At 33.2% G+C, this 13,286-nt stretch overlaps 1 long non-coding RNA gene across 1 annotated transcript; it reads left to right on the top strand.

Annotated features, from left to right (window-relative positions):
- The first annotated feature begins 1,848 nt into the window (after positions 1-1,848).
- Positions 1,849-6,085, top strand: LOC146914702 (uncharacterized). The gene is made up of 4 exons (XR_015013130.1): positions 1,849-2,206; positions 2,489-2,575; positions 2,706-2,734; positions 5,814-6,085. It is a non-coding gene; the product is annotated as an uncharacterized LOC146914702 (long non-coding RNA).
- The last annotated feature ends 7,201 nt before the right edge of the window (positions 6,086-13,286 follow it).

Here is a 13,286-nt window from a genome sequence, read left to right as displayed (position 1 = left end):
CGATCAAAGAATGAAGATCGATTACAGAGATGCAACGGAAGAGAAGAAGAAAAACGGTTACAAACCGTTTTGGATCGTAACAACCTTTCCCGCGAGGGAGAAGGCGCGTGATACCATATTATGAAATGAGGAAAATAGAAAACTGAATTGTTATTATTAGTCAATGATGAGATACAATGTCTATTTATATACAAAATGAAGGAGCACTATAAGCTCTGTAGGCTGAATAGCACCAAACTAAAACTAATGCTAAGTGACTTGAGTAGCAAGTAATTGAGTTCTCTTGGTATCTTTGGACTCATTCTCTTTATCTTGTAATATAGAACTCTCTTGCTTTATATGAATAGCCGTTAGAACTAGAATTATGTCCAACATCACTACTTAGGTGTAATTCTTGGGTGGTCACAAGGATTTGGACACTTGAATTGGTCACACACAGATAAAAAGAAAAAAGTAAAAAAATAATAATTAAATACTCATTAATTTTCAAATGATTATAGCATGTATACTTTTTTTTGTGTGTGTGTGACCAAATTAAATGAAATGTTCAAATTCTTGTGACCACCTAATATATATTCACTTCTTATCCCACTGCTCTGTTTTGTACTTGTCAAACGTCTTAAATACGTCTAAAGGAATATATTGTCCACCTCACTTTGTTCATCTGTTTATGGATGGTTGACTAAACTAAATTTTAGTTTGGTCCCTATCTAAGACCACTGGATGGAAAACTATGTAATTTGACAATATCTTAGAGGCATATGTTTACCTCAACTGTTACTTGTTATTTGTTAACTTGACGAAGAATGCAAGCAACACGCATTCTAACATACACTTTCCAATATATTCTCTTTAATTGGTTAAAATTCACAAGGGTCCCACCAAATCATGTGCGTCCCATATAAATTTGGTGGGACTCAAGTGAATTTTAATCAATCAAACATAATGTGTTGAAAAGTATGTGTTAGAATGTGTATTGCTATCATTTCTCTAACTTGATAAGTTTACACACCTTTTTTTTTTCAAACTAAAATATAAGTCACACTCACACCTTCGTTGCCACCAAACCTTCCCTAAATTTTATTAGATTCAATAAACAAATACCCATTTTATGATTCTTTTTCAGATTCACTAAAAGTCAATACGTAGCTGCAGAAGTCCCACCACCACCACTTGGAACCGTAGCACAATATCATCAAAAATTCGTGCTCATCATCTTGGCTTCTCACTGCAACGGGTGATTTCTACATCATCTCGCTTTACTGAGACCCAGTGCCAAAAAATCAATCGACAACGTTTGTCACCTGAGAAGGGAAGTATTAGTGTCGTTTCCAGTAACTAGATTCCTTAGACTCACATGGATGCCATCCTCTGCCGGGTAAAAAAGGGTGTGTCTCAGGGTTTGGCTTAGCATTCCTCAAACCTAAAACACTCCCCGGCAATGCCCACACTGTATATCCCTAATGATTATACGAGAAATGAGGTTCTTCCTAGTAAGAATCCTTAGTTTTTTTAGGAGACCTAATTATTTAGTTCATGTCTTATTTTATTTTATAAGATTTTAGATAACTATATGGATATTTATTTTATTACATTATCAGTATAATGAGGCCTAAATTATCTATTGGATTGATTAATTATATTTGAATACAGGACAAGGATGACACTTATTATGTTATTAAACTAGTAAAAGACCTGTATTTTTGCACGGTCACGTAACATTGTTGTAATTAAATAAAAACAACTTCTTGGGTCGTATCTCTCTTCCCTTCACTCGTTACGTACTTCACTTGACCTTCAATATAATTGTTAAAAAATAGTTAGCAACCAAAAAAGAGCGAAACAACTCAAGTTTATGTAATGATTTATTATTTTGCATATTTCATATTAGTTATTGCCAGAAGATGTTATTGAAACTGTGTCGATGGCTCAATTATACAACACTATCAAGGACAGATAAGTTTACTTGATCTCTATCTTTTTTTTTTTTTTGTTTTCAATGATTTTTAGCGAATGATTCGAATTTATGTAATAAGTTTATTTATGTGCCTTCTTCTTCTAACAAAATGTGACTCATGGAATTTGTGATGTAGATTATTGGTCCTGATATTCAAGATTCTGTCAAAAGGGATCTTCTTAACAAAGAGATTATTGGTCCTGGAATTTATCTATGCTTGTTTTCTGTTGATTGTGATTCTAATTCATGGTATGTTAATGATATAATTAGATGGGATATTGGCATCATAAGTTTGCATATATGAACATAACAACAATAACAATAATTTGAATTTAAGTACTCAGTTTCCCACAATCTTGATGATTTATTCAATAATTTTTTGCGCTACAATTGCTAAAACAATCACAATGATTTGAATTTAAGTACTCAGTTTCTTTATGCGCCTGAAATATAAACGTGAAAATTGAAGGCACGAAATAAAAAGTAATTAACATTTGGCTTCTCATCCTGTAACCCCTAAATTGTGTTAAGGAAGAAGAGAAAGAGTAATTGATGATGCAAACTTGAATCCTCATCGACACTTTTCAAACTTGAATCCTCATCGAGATTACTTGAATGGTTTTTCTCTCACTTCTCTTTTGTTTGATATCAGGACATGAATCTTCATAGAGATTACTTGAATGGTTTTTCTCTAACTTCTCTTTTGTTTGTCTAATTATGTTATTTTATGATACATTTAAAATGGCAGGTTGCACCAAAAGAAAGCTTTTCAAAATCGTAAGTAATGCTTGTCCTTTGTATCGTCCGTCATTTTCTCTCATCTTTACTTTATATCTTTGCATTGTATGACAAAGAAAACCTATAGATTATAATTTTGTAAACATTGGTGTTTAAAATCGTTCATAGGTAGAAAGCATCAAATGGTCAAGGTTCCTTGAATTAGATTCTTTGCGATGTATATTTTGCTTAATTCAATCAAAATTTTCGCACAAAGAGAAGTCAATTCTTGCATTGTTCACAGACCATACATATAGCTCAAGATTTTTTGGTTACCCATATAGCTCAAGATTTAGAATAAAATATGCAACATTTTTAGTCATTGTCGCTGTAATTATTTAGTCTTTCTAATACTAAATCCGTTTTGAATGAAACATAATTGATGACTAAAGTCCCCAACTTGTAAAATTCAAAAGTGAATAGAGGATTTAGGAAACATCTGGTCTTGACTTTATCTTGTCGTCTCCAACATAGGAAATTATCTTTTTCTCTCAATATACAAATTTATCTCGTGTTGACTTTTTCTTATCATCTCCAAAATACAGAAATCTCTCCATTTTATCTAACCCTTAATCAGATCATCCAGTGTTTTCTTACATCTTTACTTTATCACGTCCTCCACAATTATATCACCATCCATAATTATCTACTTTTCCAAAATCATATCCCCTTATTTTGGTGATAATGTTATTATTGCTTTGAAGTTGGCCTTCGATATCAAGGATATTAAAGTCGAGGATGGCGAATGCAGTTTTAAGAAGATTTATGCCGCATGAAGGTTCAAGAAAATATTTACTCCATTATCCACCTTCGATATATGGGTTAATGGAGTCAATGTTGTCTGGAGCTTTCGTGTTTGCATAAATCATCATAAAACCGCTTTCACCATCCTCTGCTTTGATGTCCCATATATCGATCGATAACTTCCCGGCAATAATAACAATGTGAGTTTATACCCCAGAAAGTCCAACCCGTTGGAGTTGGCGAGGCCGCTATTGAATACGATTGAGAGGGTCAAGTTTGTTAGGTTTAAAGAGCAGTGGATTGAGGAGTTCAAGGTGGTATGGTCAATGTAGTTTTGATAGACCTCCCCGGTCATATTTAATCATAGAAAGTATTAGTGCATGTTTCGTTTCACGTTTAGAGGAGTTGAACTCGATTATGTAGGCGTATAATTAATTTTGATATGTTTTAATTAATTTTCTTGAGTATAATTGATTTAACCTACAAAATGGAATTTGTCTTGAAGCTAGAATTTAGAGTTTTTATCTCTAAGATCGATTCTTAACCTTGAATTCTTTGTTTAACTCACCTTTTATATAAATGTATCCAAATACAAATCATTTTACAATACAACAACAACAACAACCAAGCCTTATCCCACTAAGTGGGGTCGGCTACATGGATCAACTGACGCCATAGTGTTCTATCAAAACCCATATTTGGATCCAACTCATTGACCTCTAAATCTTTTCTAATGGTTTCTCGAATGGTTTTCTTAGGTCTTCCTCTACTTCTTTTAACCTGACTCTCCTCCATTTGATATACTCTTCTAACAACGGCATCTACAGGTCTTCTCTCTACATGTCCAAACCATCTAAGCCTATTTTCTACCACTCTCTCTACATGTCATTCCTAATCCTATCTTGTCTAGTCATACCACTAATCACATTATTCCATATTTGGTCCATGTCATAGAGATTCAACAAAGTTTTACGTTGACTATCGAGGCCTAACACAACCCTCTCCTTTTACCCGGGCTTGGGACCGGCCTTGGCAGGATTAAATACAAATCATTTTACAATAAACTTAATATTAGATGAAGTCAAATTTACACAATTAATTCATTCAAAATCAATTATGTCACCGCAGAACTAAACACACACTTAGACTTTCATAATGTTTTGTATTGTATTAAGCATAAGGTTAATTATACTTTCATTTGATTTTAAATAGTAGATGACAAAGTGATTGTTCTTGACTAGATAATTATAGGGTTAATAGGTGTTTACCCCCTTGTAATATATGTCATTTCCGGTTTTCCCCCTGTAAAATATTTTTTTTTGATTCTCCCCCCTGTAATTTTTTTTATTTACCCCCCTAATAGGCCAAACAAAAACCAATTTTATTTTATTTTTTTCAAGAAATAATTTTCGTTTTTGTTTAGCCTATTAGGGGGGTAAATCAAAACAATTTTTTTTTACAGGGGGTAAATAAAAAAAATATTTACATGGTGCAAAACCGAAAATGACCTATATTACAGGGGGTAAAGACCTATTAACCCATAATTCTAAAAGGAATCTCACTGAACAACTGCTGGTAAATTGTCAATCATATTGTAAGAAAATATAACACTTCAGTGCGTGGTTGAAATTGATGGTAAGTTTACCTATAATTTTCTTTTGGGTCATCTGTAGGTTGATGGTAACTTCATTACAACTTATTCCATTATTTTTTTAAATACAAACTTAACTTATCATATAGTAATTGTAGAATTTTATTCAATTTATTCGCTTCAATAAAATCTAATGTGGAACCTTTTTTACATAAAGGTTAACAATGCTTGTTTGCTTGAGAAAAATCTGAAAGACCACATCTACAAATAACTGTCTTATTTATGCTAAATCAATCATTTTTAGGTTGCAGTATAATTTATTCCATTTTCCCAAATTACTAGTTAAAAACCCGTTTCAAATAGTTTGTTATTCACGAAAAATGAGCAAATTAGATGAAATAGCTGTATTTTTCAAAGAAATAGCTGCATTTTTCACATTCTAGCAAATTAAGGGAAAAAGCAGAATAGGAGTGAAAATGCAAACTTTATATTCATAAAAAAGAAGGCCCAAAAAAAAAAACTATGGACAATTTTTTTTAATCTAATATAGCAATAAAAAAAGGGTCCTTAAACGCATGATTACCTTTCATTTTGTTCTTGGATCGTTGATGAATTTTGGGCAGACTTTTAAAGCATTTTCTTGGGTTCATTTTGATGTCTCTTGGCTGCATGTTTGGATTTATATTGTGCAACATTACTGCTGCATTTTTTTTCTGATTTTGGATATGTTGGTTCTTTCTTAAGCTTCATTGTTGGAAGCATTGATTTCTTGGCCTATGGCTTGAAGTTGCATCAACATGGATTTGTTTTCTATGGTTTGAAGACACATCACATGGCTATGCATCTCCATTGGCTCATTGTTTTTGTTGATTTGTTGGATTCATTTGGGTTCATTGCTTGATTCTTGTATTGTGCTTCTGTTCATGATGGTTAAGCCATGTTGATAAGCTTCCGTCATAAATGGTTAAGCGTTGTTGTGTTTATGTCCAAGGATGGTTAAGCGTTGTGCCTTTTAAGGCTTTTATGGATGGTTGACTAAACTAAATTTTAGTTTGGTCCCTATCTAAGATCACTGGATGGAAAACTATGTAATTTGACAATATCTTAGAGGCATATGTTTACCTCAACTGTTACTTGTTATTTGTTAACTTGACGAAGAATGCAAGCAACACGCATTCTAACATACACTTTCCAACATATTCTCTTTAATTGGTTAAAATTCACAAGGGTCCCACCAAATCATGTGCGTCCCATATAAATTTGGTGGGACTCAAGTGAATTTAAATCAATCAAACATAATGCGTTGAAAAGTATGTGTTAGAATGTGTATTGCTATCATTTCTCTAACTTGATAAGTTTACACACCTTTTTTTTTTCAAACTAAAATATAAGTCACACTCACACCTTCGTTGCCACCAAACCTTCCCTAAATTTTATTAGATTCAATAAACAAATACCCACTTTATGATTCTTTTTCAGATTCACTAAAAGTCAATACGTAGCTGCAGAAGTCCCACCACCACCACTTGGAACCGTAGCACAATATCATCAAAAATTCGTGCTCATCATCTTGGCTTCTCACTGCAACGGGTGATTTCTACATCATCTCGCTTTACTGAGACCCAGTGCCAAAAAATCAATCGACAACGTTTGTCGCCTGAGAAGGGAAGTATTAGTGTCATTTCCAGTAACTAGATTCCTTAGACTCACATGGATGCCATCCTCTGCCGGGTAAAAAAGGGTGTGTCTCAGGGTTTGGATTAGCATTCCTCAAACCTAAAACACTTCCCGGCAATGCCCACACTGTATATCCCTAATGATTATACGAGAAATGAGGTTCTTCCTAGTAAGAATCCTTAGTTTTTTTAGGAGACCTAATTATTTAGTTCATGTCTTATTTTATTTTATCAGATTTTAGATAACTATATGGATATTTATTTTATTACATTATCAGTATAATGAGGCCTAAATTATCTATTGGATTGATTAATTATATTTGAATACAGGACAAGGATGACACTTATTATGTTATTAAACTAGTAAAAGACCTGTATTTTTGCACGGGTAACGTAACATTGTTGTAATTAAATAAAAACAACTTCTTGGGTCGTATCTCTCTTCCCTTCACTCGTTACGTACTTCACTTGACCTTCAATATAATTGTTAAAAAATAGTTAGCAACCAAAAAAGAGCGAAACTACCACACCCCCCCCCCCCCCCCCCCCCCCCGGCGCTTGTGTTTTTCTCACCTTCGTAATCTAACAAACTTGCCACAATTCTCTTACAATCAATATATTGTCTTAAAATTAAGTCTACATGGACTGGGAGATATGTATGAGCAAGAAATAAATAACTTACAAGTGCTAAAAGGAGAAAATAAATAACTTAGAAGTTAACAAAATTTTCACACAATTAATTAGAGGTAACTGCTTTTTAACGGATCTTGTAGGGTGCTAATACCTTTCATACGCATAATCTCTTCAAGAACCTAAAATCTTGTTTCAAAGGGCCATTTATATTGTTTTAAAGGTTGGGTAGTTCAAATTTTTGCTCCCTTCACACTTTGATGTCCACTTTTGCGCACACTTATGAGTGAGACCCTATACTCAGACTTATGTGAAGCTTGAGGTTAGATAGAGGTTTAGTTATAACCATTTTGGATGTACACACTGTGTGGTTATTGTAAAGATCCCATAACCACCCACGACATTCTGGTGTGCTACATATTTGTGTTATATTTCAATAAGTAGGATTATAGAACTCGACAACCTAAGTGTGCATCTATAGAAGGCCCATAATAGACCACTGTGTTGTGTGTAAGGTCCGAATATTTTATCCTACTTTTTATATACTACATTTAGTATTGAGGATAAAACAATTTTAGGTGGGTAGAACGTAAGATTCAAATGTTTTATCTTATTTTTATGCTATTGTATTTTTTTTTTTTTTGAAGAAGCAAAAATGAATTATATATTTTGTCAAAAAAAAAAATTAATTATATATACCATCAATAACTGGTTAACATAGTCAGCACAAGGTGTGCCAACAAAATGCAACCACAGTTTTACAAACAGTCCACACAAACAATAAAACTAACAAGTGCCCAGACAATCTACAGGGCATACAAGCCAATTATGAACACCTAAAACTTAAAGCATTAGCAGCCTTCATCCACCAGTATGAATGTATTTTAATTTTATCAACTAGCTGCTGCATATTTGACACCTTATTTTGGGACAACCTGTTGTTGCGTTATGACCATGTAACCCATACACATAAAAGCCACACAAGTTGCATAAAAGATCTTCTTTTTGTCGACCCGCCTGACAAATAAATATACTGAATAAAATGCTGGTGAGTATCAAGCAGATCAACCTCGTAGACTCCTATCCACTGCCAGACAAGAGGCCACATCTCACTGAAAATGGGACAAGAAACAAACAAATGTTGCGCCGTTTTCACTTCATCGCACCCAGTCACACACCTCTGAGCCTCATGAGAAATGATCCTGCGAGCCAGCATATTAGATTTCGTAGGCAACCTGTTGCGGAGAAGACGCCAAGCCATTATAGACACTTTCGCTGGCACCTGTCTGTGCCAAATAAAATTCGAATGCGCCTCTAAAACCTGGCTATCATCTGCAGTAAGCATATGGTAAACACTACATACATAATTGCCACCGTTATTATCAAGGAGCCAATTCCATCGGTCAACAATCGAAACATTTAAAACAACATCCAACAACAATAACCGACACTCTTTTACCAAATCCTCCTCCCAATCCCACAACCTCATATGCCACTGCAAGCCTCCCCACCCTCCTCCGAACATAAAATATCTTATTTTTATGATTTATCGAGTGATAATATTATTTTCTTAATTTTTATTTCTTATATGGTTAAATATTGGTTTCTAGTTGTTTTTATTGTAAAAAAATATATATAGCAAAAAGAAGAGAGAAAAAATGTACAAATTGTCGGTTAGTTGTCCCAACTAGGAGATCAACAGACGAACGCCTCAGAAACAACAAAACAACACCAACAAATAGAAACTACATTGGCCTAAGCCCACCATGAAAAGAGACCCTGTCCAAAGTCAGAAACATAACCATGGAGCCCTCAAGTAGAAACAAGAGCACAGGTCTAGGGACCACCCAACTACCCATCGCCCTGCACAGGTTGGTTCCATCTCTAATACTTACGTCAACCACTAGAGGTTCTTGCATAACATTGGTTCCACCCCACTCAAAGAGGGAACAACAGTGACTAGTGTGTCTATCGAAAAACCACTTGCAAGAAGGGAAATAAATCCTACACGAGATGCTCAACCTCAGTTGTCTTACCCACAAAAATATGATTACGACGGGTACTTCCACATGGTCCACAGAGATGCATGCCAAATTAGAATAAGATAAAGCCTACTCATAGCCCTCTCACCAAAAGACACTCCTAATTGAAATTAACCTTAAACAGTCCCAAGTAACACCAACTTCTCGTCCAGCCACCTACACACCTTATACCAAACGAGAATGTTACAGGGAAAATCACAAGCAAGTGATCGATCGACACACTTAACACCCCACAAAAGGGGTAGGACATACACTCGAAAACTATACAGTAAACGAGGTTCATCCTAGTAAGAATCCTTAATTTTTTTTAGTAGACCTAATTGTTTAGTTCGTGTCTTTTTTATTTATCCGTTTTTAGATAACCATATGGATATTTATTTTATTATATTATGAGTATAATGAAACTGAAATTATTAATGGGATTGGTTAATTATATTAGAATAGGGAAAATGGATGACACTCATTATGTTACTAACTTGGTTTTTTTTTTTTGAAGGGTTTGCTAACTTAATTTTATTATCTTTTTCTCTTCTTATTTTATGCTAGTTAGGAGATACACAATATTTTTTTGGGTAGATAGAGAAAATGACAAATACCATTGAAACTCATACACATAAATGACAAATACCATTGAAACTCAAACACTGACTACGACGGCGTCCGACCCAACAATTTGAGTATTTTTCTGGTAGAGCTACAATTTATGGACTATATTATTGTTTATCATAGTGGAATTGAAAAGTTTCTTATTTAAAGGATATGTAGTTTGTTTGTTTTCCTACTAAATTCAAATAAAAATATGAAACATTTTTGTCATTCATCCATCTGATATGAAACACATGTTCAGTTACTAGAAAATAGGAAACACATGTTTTTCATCCCGCTATGCATCGCATACAATTTTAAAAATTCAAAGTACAACTTGTTTCCCTATTCAAACGACCATGACACACCACACTAGTACTTTCAGTCCATGATCTAGTCCCACTCATTTAGGACGGAAGTTAGTGGGAGCGTAGGGTTGCTCCCTATAAGTAACTATCTGTTCCTCTCTCTCATTATGGAAATATAAATCAAACATAGAATGAAGATGGAAAGCAAAAGAGGTAGATACAAGAAGAAAGATTCAATCTTTAGAAGTCACCACCCAAATCCTTAATAGGTAAGTTTATTAACCTTTAAACTCATGTTTAATTATATGATATCAAATTATGGGCCTTTGTATATGATGTTGCTTTTGCGGAGCAATGAAAATGAAAACTTTATTATTAAATAGACTATAAATAGATTAACAAAAGAACCAATTTTAAGATGATTGGTAGTAGAACACAAATTCTTTGCCGATGTTGAAAGGTAACTTTCTAGTACTTGAAAATAATTTTTGGTTTCATTCTAAGAGTATACTCCATGTTTCATTAAAATTGTATTCGGTGGTACTCTTATATTTAGTGATACTTATTTTTATGTAAAACTAACAAGTGAGAATGATTGGTCTATTGTGTTACTAATCTCAATTATGTTGAAATTGTTTCATTGGAATAGTGAGTCAGAATTGCTTGATGGCCATTTTGTAAGAATCTTATTAGCATTTTTATCATTGAAGAATGAAAATTTGTAAACTTATTTCTTTTTAGTTCTAAAAGTATGCCCATAGCTTCTAATAAAATTATGATTTGAATGTTCTTTTTTCTTTTTTAAAGGGATCATATTTTTAAAATGTACCATATATATTTTTTAAATAATGCTGATGATCATAGGTATTCTCTGTGTCCTCGTGAGCTTAGCTCAATCGGTATGGACAATGCATAAAATATGGATGGCCGGGGTTCGAACCCCGGTCACCACCAAAAAAAGCTGATATATGGACACTCTATGAGCTACTATGTGCTAAATGAAAAACTTCTGAGCTTGTTTCTTATGCTAAGGTAAAAAACCTTTTGCAAAATTATATAGTCATGATCAAAATGATTTTCCGACAAATGTGATGTTAAGGTGCTAAACTTTGTATGATACTAGACCTTGGCGATTTGGGCCCTTTATCTGGAGTTTCTGGTGCAAGGCATCTATTGGCAGCGTGTCGAACAATGCTGCTGAAATATAAACTGGGTGATCAATGTCGGCTTTTTCGTGCTGATGTGTTGGAGATTGATCATTTGCAAAACCCACTCATAGGTAATTCATCATTAATTACGTTCCTACATGTTGAAGCTGTATAATTAATTTTATATGAAAAAATGGTAAACCTTCAAAATCTGTTTTTAGTTCTTATTTTTAGTATTGTATTAGTTCATATTAATATTAATTGTTTGAGGGTATGCTCTGGTTCACCAGTAAGATAACTGGAAAAAATGCTCTTTTTTTAATCATATGTTATGAGTATTTTTAACTGAACTCTTTTCCCAAACTTCCACTTATATAAGGTAAGAAAAAGAAATTATTTCTTTCTATTTAAAATTGGCTTTCTAGTGGCCGGAAAGTCCAAATAAAGATAAGCGTTATTTATGAATCTTGAGAATATTATTTTCCTGCTTGATTTTTTGTGTGTTGATCTTGATGCTTTTGTGAAGATTTTGGGAGTTTCCACTTTTGTTTTGTTTGTTACATAAATTTAGTTATAGGCTTGTTGTTAGTAAAGGTACTGTGATCTCTGATTTTATTTCAACTTCGAGAATCAACTACTAAGAATAGTCTGCATGTATTCTATTAACCGCAAGTTTTTTTTTTTTCCTTTGCCCAAACTGCATCTAAAGAAGAGGAGAGAAGACATAGAAAACTACTTGAAAACTGTTTTCTGTTTGATTACAGTTTTTAAAAACTGTTTTCTGTTTTCAAAAACTAAAAAATTGAAAACTTGTTTGAATTGATTGTTTTGCAAAATAGTTTTTGAAAACTATTTTCACTTTTGCTGTTTTTAAAAACTTAACACCTGGAAAAAACTAAAACAGATAAATGTTGTTTTGCTTTTCACTTTTGCTGTTTTTAAAAACCAAAAACACGGAAAAACCAAAAGTGATTCAAACAGGCCCTTAGGTTGTCTCATTATGAAACCATTCTTTGTTTTGACTCATTTCCTCTTTGCTTACTGTTGGTTCGGTATGTCTTTATTTTGCTACTTTATCTGCTCTTCGTATCCTTTTTCTTCATTATTTTCATATGTGATTAATTTATGTTTTGGTGTGTAGGTTTCGAAAGGGAACTTTCCTTAATTTGCGAGAGTAGTGAATAAACTGAGAAAAGAGGAATCCAACAATGAAGGTAATTTATATTTACGGTTGATTGATTGAAGTATTTAGTAAGAAAATTAGGGTTGTTTGATATGCAAACTTGAAAATAACCATTTAAAAAAAAAAATCAATCACCTTCAACTCTTAGAATGTAATATCAATATCCACCAGATTTTGCAGTAATTCCATCAATGAATCTTTAGACAAAAAGTTTTTATTAAGGTCAGAGCAGATGAAAATATAACAAAATGCAAAGCCCCTGCAAAATTCAACTTCTGACTTATATATTGAAAATAATAAACAATAAAACTCGAGTAAAAATGTTATAGGTTAACAAACAGATGGTATAAAGACATAAGTAGTTTCAACCTATAAAAAATCACTTGAGGTTGATTGTTATTTAAGAATTTGTGTAGCTCTACAGACCATAGTAAATGGAACATCTTTTACACATTCATGTTCAGCCCTTCATCCATGGAGAAGTTGGAACAAGATTGAAACACCTGCAATCCGAAATTCTATAAAAAGGTAAAATTTTGAAGTTTTAAAACTTTTTTGAAATCCTATTTAAAATGTAACTTGCTCTAAACAAAGTAATACTTCCACGTAATTTCAAAAATTTAAGATTCTAAAGTTTTCTAACTC

This window comes from Medicago sativa, chromosome 6 (assembly GCF_051527215.1).
Source record: "Medicago sativa cultivar Bolivia chromosome 6, Bolivia_mono, whole genome shotgun sequence".
Classification (NCBI taxonomy): Eukaryota; Viridiplantae; Streptophyta; class Magnoliopsida; order Fabales; family Fabaceae; genus Medicago; species Medicago sativa.
Note: the sequence above shows the minus strand (reverse complement) of the source record. Positions and strands in the feature narration are given on the sequence as shown.